The following is a 14,259-nucleotide window of genomic DNA, read 5'->3' as shown; positions in this document are numbered from 1 at the left end:
AATGGCTCATGCTCCATTAAGCTGCCAACAGTCACCTATTACAACAGGATTACACGGATTAGGAAGGAGGGGTGGCAGAGATCGAGCATTCCGCTTTCCTCTGCTCTGTAAACCTGAGAGGCCACGACAGTCCGTTTGAGGAACAAGCTTTCGAGTGCTCGTGCAAATAGCATTCACTGGTCAAATACGTGAAGCAAGCATGGCCTTTTGCTTTACAAGACTGCCGGGGTATACTGGACAAGCAGGAGCACGGAGAAGGCAGTCCAGAACAATATAAATTATGTAACTGCTTAGATCAGGGGTAGTCCAACTGCGGCCCTCCAGATGTCCATGGACTACAATTCCCAGGAGCTCCCTGCCAGCGAATGCTGGCAGGGGGCTCCTGGGAATTGTAGTCCATGGACATCTGGAGGGCCGCAGTTGGACTACCCCTGGCTTAGATAGCAGTCATGTGAGGGCATGCCTGCGCAGAGCACACATGGGGAAAATCCCTTGTAATAAAATGCTCGTGTGTCACTGCAATTAGCAGTACAATCTTAAACACGCTCGCCGCTGAACAGACCTGAGTAGACTCCGGAGTAGACCTGTGTTAGATCGCTTTGGGAAGGCTCTGATTGTGTAGGTTGGCATTGCTGATAGATCGCATTCCCAACTGTGCCCACACCTGTGATGGAGGCACGTTACCCTAAACAGGTTTTTCTGCTTTCTTGGGTGGCCCCAAGAAGGGGCAGAAAAGTCTGATAAGTTTTTAAAAACACACTGGGTGTTTTTATATTCCTCTCCGCAGTAAAAGGCACAGACAATGCATTTACCTTTCCCTTTAAAGCTGTTGGCCATGCTGGTACCCCCGATGACCTGGGGAGGCGCGGGTGGGCTTTCCAGGACTGGAGGAGCTTTCAGATGCTGTGACCAGGTCTGAAACCCTAGAGTTGTGCCTAGCTCAGTGAGCCTTGGAAATTGGGAGTGGCATGGCTCTCAGTTTCTGAAGCGAGTGTGGGGTGACATGGCTTGGAGGTTGGGAGATAGTTTGCTGTCAACTGAGGCCCGTGTGTGTGAAGTCTAGAAGATCAGGGGCAATGCAGCTCTTGATCTCCAAGGCCAGTGTTATGAGGGTGGAAGCTGAGTGACCCTCAACCTCAGAGGCAGGGGAGGGTGGAGAAAAAGATAAGTAGGGAAGATTGTGAAGAAGAGAGCTCTTTTCTGTACCCCGCTTTTTACTACCTGAAGAAATCTCAGGGACGGCTTACAATCGCCTACCCTTCTCTCTCCACAACAGGTGCTCTAGGAGGGAGGTGAGGTCAAGAGAGCTCTGAGAGAACTGTGTATAACACAAGGTCATCCAAATGGCTGCATGTGGGAGAGGAACGGGGATTCAGGCCAGTGCAAAGGGAACTCTCCTAGTATGCAGAAAAATACAACCATATGCTGTACCAGCCGGTTGCTTCTTATTATTACTAGGCACAAAGCCCATTGCATTCAGGAATACAACCTGCACTAGATTGGGGTGGGGGTGGAAGAACTCTGCATATGGCCTCTCCCTCCCGCCAGGACCTGGAAAGCCTGCAGGCTGGAGGCTCCCCAGGCAGGGAACTCACTGGCAAGGGCAACTCATGAGGCAGGGATCCGCAGTCTCGGAGGGATGTGGAAGGAGGAGGGTCATGGGGTAGTCAGGGATGGGGGGCGGAAGGTGATTGGCTGGCCCCTGGACAGACAGGCAGCTGGTTGGAGGAGGAGGCACTCAGGGGTGGGACAGCCACCCTGAGTGGGTGTTTAGTGCTGAGTGGCACTTAAGCCATGAGACCAGCTCCTCCTCCTAGGCCTTACCAGAAATATTAACTGGAACAGATAGGGCAGCCAACTCTAGGATGGAAAATTCCTGGAGATTTTGGGTGGAGCCTGGGGAAAACCTTTCAAGAGCAACCGATTCCCTGAAGTTAGTTGTAATTCTGAAAGCTCCTCCGTCCTCACCTGGAAGTTGATAATACTGTTTATCACACCCTATAAGAAGGAGGAGCTTGGTTCTCTCATATTGAGAGAGAGAGCCAGAATCACTAAAAAGCATGAATAACCCATTCCAGTCAAGGGGGTGTTCCCAGATTGTGTATGTGTTTCCTAGGATGCTGTCCACAGCCCATGACAACTCCAGTCAGGCCTTCACCACCCCATACCTTGAACTCTAGGCCACTCCCCCTTTAAGGGTTTGATTTATGCAAACAGGACAGTACATGTACCTTGATTGCCCCAGTTCTTCAGGAACTATCTATCTGAAGGTCAAAAACAGAACTCCAGATAGGACTGAAAACCACACAGGAAGCCAGCATTGGTGGTCTATGAGGGTCGGTTGAACAAACTCATTGCAACCAGCCCCAGGTTACGTTCTGGCTGCCCCATATTGAACCTGGTGAAGTTTCCAGCCTACTTTCCAGGGCAGCCCCACACAGAACCCATTACAGCAGTCAATCTTGGATGTGTAAATGGGGCCCAGTCAGGCTTTTCAAGAATAGCCTCCATTGCTGAACCAACTTCAACCAGTAAAAGGCTCTTCCCGCCACTTCAGCCCATCCAGGGACACAGAAAAATCGAGGAACGCTCCCAGACTGTAAAGCTACAGTTTTAATGGCAAAATAACCCTATTCAGAACACACTGTGTTTACACCCAATCCACAGCACTTCTGTTTATCTGAATTAAGTCTCAGCTCATCCACTGGAATTGGCCTGAAAGGACATGCGGAACTGCAAAATCAGAGTCCAGTAGCACCTTTAAGACCAACAAAGATTTATTCAAGGTGTTAGCTTTCAAGTGCAAGCACGCTTAGTCAGACTATAGACAGAACTGTGTCATCTAAACTCCGATGACCACCAACTACAAATCTCTGGATGAGGTCTCCCAGTGGTTTCCCAGAGATCTCAAAGCAGCATGAAAGTGGCTTCCCGGGTTTGAACTGGGCCTCCACCAAGGAACTAACCTAAGCAAACTACTGTGGATTGTGTGATGTGCTGAGAACTGAGCACAGCCTCTCAGAGTCCCAGCCGGGTCTCAACAGCTTCCTACTCCAAGATTCCCAAATTCCATAGGCCATCTCCACCAATCTCACCGGATGAGTTACCATATCTTCAGGGCATGTCCAAAGTGTTTCGTTATCCCAGATAAGGTCCACCAACCTGGGAATGAACACACATGAAGCTGGCTTACACTGGGTCAGACCCTTGGTCAGCACTGCCTACTCAGGCTGCCATTGGCTGTCCAAGGTCTCTGGTAAAGTTCCTTCACATCTACCACCGCCTGGTCTTTTCAACTGGAGATGCCTGTCAGGCCCCAGCCAGTTCCAGCCCTAAGGAAGAGGCAGAGTTGAGTCTTGCTAGGATCAGCCCCTGGGCCCTAGCCAGCTGCAACTTGATCTGACTCTGAGGAAGAGGCACAGCTGAGAGCAATCCCCGGAGATCGTCCCGGAGCTTCAGCCACTGCAAACAGACTATTTCAGAAGCACCAGAACTTCCTGGGGAAGGGGTAGTCAACCTGTGGTCCTCCAGATGTCTATGGGCTACAATTCCCATGAGCCCCTGCCAGCACATGCTGGCAGGGGCTCCTGGGAATTGTAGTCAATAAATATCTGGAGGACCACAGGTTGACTACCCCTGTCCTAGGGAACCAAGCCCAGAACCTGAGACTTGGCTTGTAAGGGTTTGCTTTTTGGCTACTGACCTCGGCTTCCTTGACCACGCTTTGCATGCTCTCTGCTTGCCCGCCTCTCCCTTCTGGCCCTGGAGATGTGACAGATCCAGGGATTGAACCAGGGACCTTCTACGTGCCAAGCATATGTTCTACGGTTGAACCATGGCCTGCCCACAGCCCCATTTGTAGATTCCTTCAGAGCTGCCATTGAACAGGCCCGAGGCAAGCCTCTGCACTGACCTTACTGGGGCAGCAGAGGTCTGAGATTATGACTTGGGGGCCCATGATAGCCAGAAGCAAGCCAGGTCCCTGCAGTATGCCAGCCTCCCCCCCCCCCCCCTTTCTCTCTGCCATAAGCACTAGGCTATCTGCTGGAAAGCCCCACTTGCATATTGTTTTGCTTGCATCCTAAGTTACGGTACTTAGTAGCAGGAAGTTCAGTGCAAAGGACTAAACTCACCTTGTAGCTTTCAAGTACTGCAGCATATATGGTATTTTATGGAGAGTCAGCGCTCGACTGTTGGCCTTTGACAAAAAGACACGTGTGTTAGTACATAACAACAACAAAAACTCAGCATGTGTTCAAACTTGACGATGCTTGCGAGACCCCAAAAGACAGAAGATTTGGGCCGGCCCCTGTGCTTGTGGCTCATCTAGCGAAGAAAGACACATGTTGTTTGTTCTCCATGGTAAACTGATCCTGGACTTCTTTTCTTTTGGCTCCAACTCGCAAGAGGTTGCGAAACACTAGAGACACATGTGGCACACTGACACATTTTAAGATGTAAACTGTGAGGGGGACATCCGAGAACCGGCGTGGTGTAGTGGATACTAGACATGTACAAGGAAAAAATCCGGTATTTTTCAGGATTCAAGTATATACTGGAACCAAGGAAGATCTGATGGGCTCCCCCCTAGGATTAAGAACATATACTTATTGAATATCTGCATTCCTCCTCCTGCTCCTATATTAGTTCTTGGTGGGGTCAGAGGGGTTCTCTGTTACGATTGTATTGTTAGAGTTTGATATGTATATTGTTCATCTGGATGGTTTTAATGGGGGTTTTAATGGGGCTTTGATTTTGGACGAATCTGTAACCCGCCGCGAGCCAGAAATGAGAGGGGCGGGCAATAAGCCCAATAATAAATTTAAAAAAATAAATTTAAAAAATGTTATATGCCAGGGGTAGTCAACCTGTGGTCCTCCAGATGTTCATGGACTACAATTCCCACGAGCCCCTGCCAGCAAATGCTGGCAGGGGCTCATGGGAATTGTAGTCCATGAACATCTGGAGGACCACAGGTTGACTATCCCTGTCATATGCCAATATTGGAATACCCAATATACCCTATGAGGCCATCAAAGTCAATACCAAAACTTGCCTGAGTCTATTCAGAGGTCTGGTGGGAGGGGGGATTGAGGTAGAGGCACCAAATTTGCAGCAGAGCTGTTGGAGTCTCTCCATAAAAGAACCCCCAAGTTTACAAAAGAATAGACCAATGGACCCAATTCTATGGGCACGCAAAGCAAGAGCCCCCATCCTCCATTGTTTCCAATGGTGTGTGTGTGTGGGGGGGAATAGCTAGGCAGCAGTACAAGCCCAGTCAAACCAATCATTGTGAAATGAAGAAGAAAGGGACGACAACGGCTGTCTAAATAAAGAAGTAATGAAGCAGTCTTTAGTAGAAAGGGATTCTCTTTATATAATTCAAGCGTTGGACTGAGATCCAATCGAAGAATCTTTATAGTAGAAACGTGCGGGGGGGGGGAGTTCTGCAACACCAGCAGAATTGATGCAATCATTGCACCAGTGCTCAGCAGCAGAACTCAGTGCCAGGTTTCCAACACCAACTAGCAGAACCCAGTGCCAACCTTCTAGTGCCCAGCAGAACCCAGTGCCTCGGTGTGGCAAATGCCAGCTCCACAGGACTGCAGCACAGAATCATAATCCCAGCAAGGGGAGATGGCAGGAGAGCAGAACCAGGGCCAAACCCAACAGAATTAAACTCACATCGGAGAATCTCTGCAGTGGAAGCTGAGGGGCGGGAGGGGGAGGGGATGTTTCCGCAGGGACAGCAGGACTAGTGCGATGTCCTACTGCCCAGCAGCAGAACCCAGGGCCACCTGGGTGGCAAACGCCAGCTCAACAGGATTGGCTGATGCCAAGCACAGAATCACAATCCCAGTGATGGGGGGGGGGCTGCAAGATCGGCAGAACAGTTGTCATAGTGCCCAGGTGCATAACCTCAGTGCCAGTGCCAATGTGGCAGCAGTGCAATGCAAGGCAAAGAAACCAAACCAAAGCCACATCTGAGAATCCCACAAGAGCTGGGTTTTTTTAAAAAAAGAAGCAGCAGCAGCAAGGGCAGTAGATGTCCAGCAGAGCGCTCAAAAGTACAGTGGGAGAGCCCTTTTTGCTAGCCCACCTAAACCTAGGCCAGCCAAATACACAGAAGCCCAGTAATGTTTGGTTTTCCTCCCAGCTTGGTGTAATGGTTAGGAGTGCCAACGTCTAATGTGGTTTGATTCCTCGTTCCTCCACGTGCAGCAAGCTGGGTGACAACACTGAGAAAGCTGTTCTGACCGCCACTTTGGCTCCTTCTGGTAGACACTCCTACCACTTCTTCTTCCTCCTCCTCCTCCTCCCCTGATATTGCACAGGTTCTGCTGTTGGCCTGCCCCCCCCCCCTTCACTTTCAATTCAGAGATTATCTGGGACATTCTGCTGGGCTCCTATTACTATGTCCCCAATTGCAAACAATGGAGGATAGAGGCATCTTCTTTGAGTGCCCATAGAACTGGACCCCCTGATCCAATCTTTCTGAAACTTAGGGGTTCTTTTGAGGGGAGGCTCCACCAGCTACGCTGCAAATTTGGTGCCCCAATCCCTCCCCCACACCAGACTACTGAATAGACTCAGGCTAGATTTGCCATTGACTTTAATGGCCCCAATTGGTATAACTGAGCCAAAAATATTCTGTATTACCGAATATGTCTAGCTTTTTTCTGTATTGATTGTATCAGTAGCCAAATACAGACGAGAGAATCTGTATTGGACATTTTGGAGGCCTTAACTCTTAAACTGAAAGCTACGGTGAGGTTGTTGTCATCCAACCTAGTATAGTCGCTGTGATACGAATGTATGTATGAAGCACTTGCTATTTATATCATGAGTGCATGAGAACAAAAAAAGAGCCAGCTTGGTGTAGTGGTTAGGAGTGCGGACTTTTAATCCGGCGAGCTCGGTTTGATTCCACGCTCCCCCCATGCAGCCAGCTGGGTGACCTTGGGCTCACCCCATAGGATGGACATGTTGGTGGTGGCTCTCATGGGAGGGGGGCTCAGGGGCCAATGGGAAGTGATTGAATTCAGGTCGACCTCAACCAAAATCCTGGCGGAAGAGCTCCCTTTTGCAGGCCCTACGGAAGTTGACTGCACCTTGGTGGCACTTGACCCACCCAAGGAAACCTGGCAAGGAAGCCCTGGCCATCCTCTTGGGATGCCTTTCCACATGGTGTGGGGCTATGCCACTTCAACCCCCGTCTTCCACCATATCCAGCTGCATCCAAGAAATCCATAACGTATTAGTTCTGCTGGTTGCGCACAGAGAAGCAGAAAGCTCTTATTCGAGAAGACGGCGATCGATACACGGCACAGCGTTGGTCTGATGGGTTTGTATGTATATTTAAAGAGCGGCTGCATTCAGGGAGACCCCGAAGGGGATGGGGAAAGGGGAATTCTTTTCTTCATCCAGCACCGCAGCTTGGCAACTGACTCATGACTCATAAACAGAAAGCAAAAGGCATGCAGATAATGTAAACAAGGACCATTTTCTCACAATAAAAGCTCTTCCCCAACATCACGTTCTGAAACTCTAGGATGTTGAGGATCACACTGTGTGTGTGTGTATTCTGTTAAATTGGAAGGGACAGGCCATGCTAACCGCAAAATAGGAACCACAGAGCTATTGAGAATGGTGAGCTGTTTTTTTATACTGTGCTTTCCACTACCCAAAAGAGTCCCAAAGTAGCTTACAAACAACTTTCCTTTCCTCTCCCTACAACAGACGCTTTGCTTGATAGGCGGAGCTGAGAGGGCACTGGGAGAACTGGGACTAGCCCAAGGTCACCCAGCTGGCTGCATGTGGAGGAGCGGGGAACCAGATCCGGTTCTCCAGATTAAAGGCCACCACTTGTAACCATGACACCACATGGCTAAGCTGGAGATGCAGGGCTGGCTCCAGATTTTGGGGGGCCCCGGGCAGAGATTTCCTGCCCATTCACCCATGGGTCTCACTGCTCTGCCCTGCGCACTGGTTCGGCCACAATTCTTGTCGCAGCCACCTGCACTGTCCACAGCTCTTTCCTAGATGGCACCGAGATGCACTGGGAGCTGGATGCAAATGGGGAAATGGCATGTGTGTGGGAGGGGAGTTGGCAGAATTGGGCCTCATGAGCAGCTGCCCCACCTGGGGTGGAAAGTACCATCAGGTTTCAAAATACTAGCACCTGAAGGCATCCAATGACAATGACGGGCAGTAAATACAGGAGGGTCAAAAGGAAATAGTTCTTCACACAGTGAGTGATTAAGATGTGGCATTTGCTCCTGGAAGATGTAGGGGTGCCCACAGAGTTTAAATGGGAATTAGACAAATTCATGGACAATAGGCCTATCAGTGGCTACCAGCCATGGTGCCTGAAGGAAATCTCCTTGTTCAGAGGCAGGGAAGTTCTGAATCCCAGTGCAACGGAGGCAACGCTGGAAGAAGGCCTCGGCCTCTCTGCCCCGTTGTTGGCCCTCCAGAGGAACTGGGTGGCCACTGTGTGAGACAGGATGCTCAACTGGACGGACCCTCACTGGTCTTCCCAAGTTCTTAATGATGACCCCGCAGGGTTTGCGAGGTGAAAGACATCCAGAGGTGGTTTTCCACGGCCTGCTTCTGCATAGGACCTCCTTGGCAGTCTCCCAACCAGGGCCAACCCTGCTTAGCTTCTGAGATCTGACCTGATCTAGCTGGCCTGGGCCATTTGGGTCAGGGTGGTCTCGTGGGGGAGGCTGAAAGATGCTTCCCTCTTGAGCTGGAGCTATCTTATATACAAAAGAGCATCCTTGCTTCTTAATTGCCAGGGAGGGGGCATTAAGGCAGAAGGTTCCCTAGGTGGTCAACCTGTGGTCCTCCAGATGTCCATGGACTACAATTCCCATGAGCCCCTGCCAGCATTCGCTCATGGGAATTGTAGCCCATGGACATCTGGAGGACCACAGGTTGACCACCCCTGCCCTAGGGGACGTCTGCGGGTCTTCATTAAAGCCATCCCTTGGGGACGCCATAAAGGGAAGTCCTGTCCCTCACTTCTCCTGGGTAGGAAGCTTGCAGGGGTATCCTCCTTGTCTCCTGGCAACCGTCACCCCCTCCCCGCTGGTTATCACGAAGGGGGGGGGGTTGCCCCTGAAACCGCACAAGCCACATGGCTTCATCTCTGCCGCTTGGCCTGCATCCTGCCCCTCCCCACGAAAGCCCGACAACAACCAAGGAACGGCTGGATGACCAAGGAACGGCTGGACAGGAGTCCACTGGCACCTCAGGGCCCAACCCGATGCTTCTCACCTAAACTCCTTTCGTCAATTATCAAGGGAGCTAAGGCTGTCACAAATTCATCCCCTGAATATCTGGGGGGGGGGGGGGGTCTCGAAGGGCCTAAACGGCTCGGGTCTAGCTGTTCCGCCGCAAACCGTTCACGCTGACCCCCCCCTGGCATGATTTCCCAGGGCTTCTCCGAAAAGACCATCACCCAGGGATGCCAGCGGCAAGGTTTAAGCACGCCCAACGCAACACAAAGCCCCAGCGGTTGTGAAGGGGTGCAAAGCCCGGAGGGAAGGAGGGAGGGACCCCGAGAGAGGGTTCAGGGGCCACATCGCCCTGGAAAGGGATTTGCACCTCGCCTTGACTAAGCAAGCAGGTAAAAGCCAGCGGGGGGGGGGGGCGGCCCGCAGCGACTCTCCGGAGCTCCGATGTGGCTTCCAGGGCACACCGGCCTCTTCGACCGAGGCTGTCCACGCGCCGCTGCTGCAGTGTGGCGGCGAGATCCATGCGGGGCGCGGGGCGGAGGGAGCCTCGCTCCGCCACATGCAGGCTTGCAAATCTGGCCAGCCAGCGCCCGGACGGGGTCTGCGGCGCTCCCAGTGCAGCCGGCCAAGCCGGGGCTTGCCAAGAAGAAGCGGACCAGCTGCTGGGCAGCGTGCACGAAATCCGCAGAAAATGCCAGGAGGAAGGAGAAGCGGCGGCAGCAGCAATTTGCAACCACGGCTCCCCCCACCCTCCCCCCTTGCCTTCCTTCCTTCCTTCCCCCCGGGTCGTGATCCGAAGCTCCCCCCGCCGCTTCCCAGGGTCGCTTTGCACGGGCTGGGTGGGGATGCTTGCAAGGGAAGGGAGCCCGGGACGGCCACCTACCGCCTGGCTCGGGTGCGGAGGTCCGGCCCGGTGATCCCCGCGCTCCGTTGCGCCTGCGGCAGGAGGAGGAGGAGGGCGGCGGCTTCTCCCCCCGAGGAAGAGGTGGGGTTTGCGGGCGGCGTCCCCGCAGCGGCGTCCCGGGGGCCAGAGACAAAGAGCTCCCGCTTCGCCCTTCCGCGCGAGCTGGCAGGCAGGGAGGGAAGGGGTGGGGGGGGGGTGGGAGTGAGGGCGAGGGTTGGATCCTGATAGGAAGAGGTGGGGGGTGGGTGGGGACATCCTGGCCCTACGAGCCAGAAGGGGGCGGGCGGGGGGGCTCCCGAGAGCCGCATTGGGCTGGCTGCAGGCGTGGGTCTTGCGGGAGGGGAGTGTGCTGGAGCTCCCGGGGTAGATCTGGCAACCGGGGGAAGGGTGGGTGGGGGGCGAATGGAGGCGACGCTGCAGACCTGGTTTTGTGCAGGCGGCCTGGGCGCTTGCAGGTCAGAGGTTGCCAATCTCCAGGGAGGAAAAGAAATGATTGTCACGCTGGCCATGGCAAATAACAGTTCATTCCACTATAAACAGGGTCACTGCAAAAGGGTCTGCGGAAAGCCCACGCCTAGAAGAAATCTTTGTTGGTCTTAAAGGTGCCCCTGGACTCTGATTTGATTGTGCATAAGAGCATTGACACTTGGTGGTGCTAATATTTGTAGACCTCTGTATAGTCGACGCCATAGAAACATTTGGAGATTGTACCACATGCATATTATCATAAGGTTAAGGTCATATCCTTCTGATATGTGATATGAATTCATTTAAACAGGACTCATTATGAAAGGTTATAGAGGATCTTGCATCGCCGGCAAAGAGACCCAAAACGAAAAAGATACCTAGGAGTTCATTTTGATGTTTTGGAAGTTTGAGGAATGGTTTATACTGGGATAAACTTGTTATTTGCCATTGCCAGCCTGGAAACCCAAACCAAATCACAAGCCCCATTCATTTAAATGTGCTTAATCAGAGAAGCCCGAATCAATTCGGGCTTGATTCGGATGATTCAGAAATACCCCTTTTGAGGTTGGGGAGAGCTGGCTGTCCACAGCACCCGCTGTTTGCCAGGCTCCGACGGAACCAAGTCCATTTGGGTAAACTCACATCACTGGGACCCGATTTACTGTGCCGCCCAGCCAGTGATTTGGGTGATTTGACTGTACACAAATAAATTGGGTATGAATCAAAATTGCATGGGTTCCAGGCCAGGTTCATTCTCCAGCCTATTCACTTAAAGCAGCCTTCCTGGGAGCCAGCTTGGTGTTGTGCTTAAGAGTGCGGACTTCTAATCTGGTGAGCCAGGTTTGATTCCCCACTCCCCCACATGCAGCCAGCTGGGTGACCCGGGGCTCCCCACAGCACTGATTAAGCTGTTCGGACCGAGCAGGAATATCAGGACTGTCTCGGGCTCACCTTCCTCACAGGGTGTCTGTTGTGGGGAGAGGAAAGGGAAGGCGACTGTAAGCCGCTTTGAGCCTCCTTCGGGGAGAGAAAAGCGGCACATAAGAACCAACTCTTCTTATTCTCAACTTTTTTACTATTAAGAAACCCCTGGGACATCCTTCAGGCTTCAAGAAACCCCAGAAGTGGTGCAATCAGGCAGACTATGGCTGGGAAGCAGAGCTGGGTGCATGCCCACCCAGGGCCCCTCCCCTTCCCACCCCCTCCAGGCCCGTCACTGGCCATTTTGGAAAGAGGCGTGGGTCGCTACGAACATATATGGTCATATCACTCAATAAATGACTAACAATTTTTTTAAAAATACATTTAAAATTAATTCCCACCCATTCAGGAAACCCTTCCTGGGCCATCAGGAAACCCCAGGGTTGCCCAAAACCCTGGTTGAGAAAGCCTGGCTTAAAGGCTGAAGCAGGAGGTGATGCAAAAGGCTTAAGTCCTGGAGAACTGCTGCTGACCTGAGTGGGCTGACGGTACTGATTTAATTGGACCAAATTCTGATTCAGTAGAAGACAGTTCCATGTGTTCAAAGTGTCATGTTTAGCTTAAAGCTAAACACAATCCTGGAGTCAGGGTCATTTGCTCACTTCAGAGCCATTCCCATCAGTTAAAAAAAAAAGCCCGCAATTTCTTGTGCAAGCCCGGATTTCCCCTTCCCGTTTCCTGACTTCACAATCTCTTTGGTCTCTCCAGGGATTTTCCTCCAAAATCAAAAGGGGTGGGGGGAAATCTTAACCTGACACCCTGAGAACAATAGTCAGCTGTTTCTTCTCATCTCTTTGGACCTGACTGTGGCATAAGTCATGTGCCTTTTCTCGATAGACTGTTTTGCCATTTCTACAGCTAGGATGCGGAATTTGGCAACGACAGGACCAGGTTTATTGCAGCAGGCTGCCCCAGAGACTTGGGTGTTTGTACAATTTGTACATTTAGAAACACATAGGGTTGCCAGGTCTCCTGTGGTCACCGATGGGGGATTGGGGGAGGGAAATGACCAGATCCAGATTGGGAAATTCCTGGAAATTTGGGCATGGACCCTGTGGAGGACATGTACTTCATTTGGTGTACAATGCCATAGAGTCTACCCTCCTAAGCTGCCATTTTCTACAGGAGAATGGGTCTCTGTAGTCTGGAGATGAGCTGCCAGGCAGCTTAAGGTGGCTTTGGGCCGCAGCTCGCAACCAGATCAAGTGGGGCGGGCGGGGGCTGGGCAGCTCATTAGCAGGGCCAGGACAGAGCTCCTTAGCAGGCAGTCAGCAGGCCGGGAGGCCCTTGTTAGCAGGCCCAGCCTAGCAGGCCCGGAGGCCTTCGTCAGCAAGCCCTCCACCATGACCCTTTGCCCAGGGCCCTCTCCCCTTACCTGCTGCTGGCTCCAGGCACTGAGGTGTCTGAGAACCAAGAGGCTAGAGTCCAGGGACGGAGGGCGGGAGCGGTAGGGGCAGGGCCAATCAGGGCAAAGCTAGCTGCACCCTGATTGGCCCTATTCCATCTTGGACAGCCGGACACATCCCACCCCCTAGGCTGTTTCACAAATATATAGAGGAACAACAATGGATAAGGATTATTTCGACTTATTGCTTGCCACTCCCATAACTGGCTCGTGGCGGCTTATAGCAGTCCATGCTAAAAGCCCCCTTAAAACCCCATTAAAACACTTCCGGGCATTCATCTAATACAGAACAGAGTCCTAAAACGATTAAAAACTATGGCGGCCAACAATCCACTAACCCGCCAAAAATCTAATACAGGAGCGGGAGCACAGATTGCATGGCGGGTGCTTACGCTCTTAACACTGAAGGGCCCATCAGATCTTCCTACACATAGGCTGTAGAAGCACTGTTTGATTATTTTTTTTAAATAATATTATTTTCACATCTGTTATTTAAAAGCATTAAAATGGAAAGCCATCGGGGTATAACTGCTCAGAGTGTCAGACTTACATCTGGGAGACTCTCTCTGCTGCTGGAAGCTCAGGGGGTAAATTTGGGTCAGCCTGTCCCTCAGCCTAACCTACCTTGCAGGGTTGTTCCTCAGCCTAACCTACCTTGCAGGGTTGTTCTTGTGGTGACAAAGTGGAAGAGGGGAGAATGATGTTGCATAACACTTTGGATCTGTGCTGGAGAGAAAATCAGGATATAAACATGTAAGCAAAAAAAGTCATTTATATCCTATTTTTCTCCTAAAGTTGCCAGCACAACGTTGGCAGCCAGTGAGTGACTCACTAGCGGGATGCCCTCCTCACCAGCCATGTATTAATGTCACCAGCAATCCTATAGCATTTGACTAAAACTCTATGGTTTAACCTTTAAACCTTTATGGTTTAACCATAGAGTTTTAGCTGAAGGGTCTCCAACCTTTCTGCACCGGCCAGGCACCTTTGAACTTCTGACACATTATGGTCAGGGCAGCCACAAAATGGCTGCCAGAAAATGGCTGCTTCAGGAGGTGGAGCTAACTGCAAAATGGCTGCCAATCAGAAGTTTTGCTTGGCTAGGGATGTCTGTCTCCAGGTGGGACCTGGGGATCTCCTGGAATTATATTTTATCTCCAAACTAAAGAGATCGCCAGTGGTAGAATCAGGATGGAGGGAGATGGTTTTACACTTATGTAGAAAACAGGGGATTGCAAAAGGAGAAAAGGGGTTTTTTA

General features: G+C 51.6%; 2 protein-coding genes across 6 annotated transcripts in view; one reads left to right on the top strand and one right to left on the bottom strand.

Moving 5' to 3' along the window:
* The window catches only part of TMEM150C (transmembrane protein 150C), a 27,764-nt gene extending 17,439 nt beyond the window's left edge, over nt 1–10,325 (bottom strand). For 3 of the 5 annotated variants that reach the window (XM_077301049.1, XM_077301048.1, XM_077301051.1), the window contains exons 1-2: nt 10,126–10,325; nt 4,134–4,198 (exon numbers count right to left, since the gene is read on the bottom strand). The gene's annotated coding sequence lies outside the window, so the exon portion shown is untranslated. Of the gene's footprint in view, nt 1–3,095; nt 3,115–4,133; nt 4,199–10,125 lie in introns of those variants that run through there. The other 2 variants (XM_077301050.1, XM_077301052.1) reach the window with 2 other exon arrangements.
* The window catches only part of LOC143819413 (CD209 antigen-like protein 2), a 25,541-nt gene continuing 21,490 nt past the window's right edge, over nt 10,209–14,259 (top strand). Inside the window, exon 1 of the mRNA XM_077301054.1 lies at nt 10,209–10,227. The gene's annotated coding sequence lies outside the window, so the exon portion shown is untranslated. The remainder of the gene's footprint in view (nt 10,228–14,259) is intronic.

This window comes from Paroedura picta, chromosome 10, assembly GCF_049243985.1.
Source record: "Paroedura picta isolate Pp20150507F chromosome 10, Ppicta_v3.0, whole genome shotgun sequence".
Taxonomy (NCBI): domain Eukaryota; kingdom Metazoa; phylum Chordata; class Lepidosauria; order Squamata; family Gekkonidae; genus Paroedura; species Paroedura picta.
The sequence above is the reverse complement of the archived record's forward strand: the minus strand, read 5'-3'. Positions and strand labels throughout refer to the sequence as shown.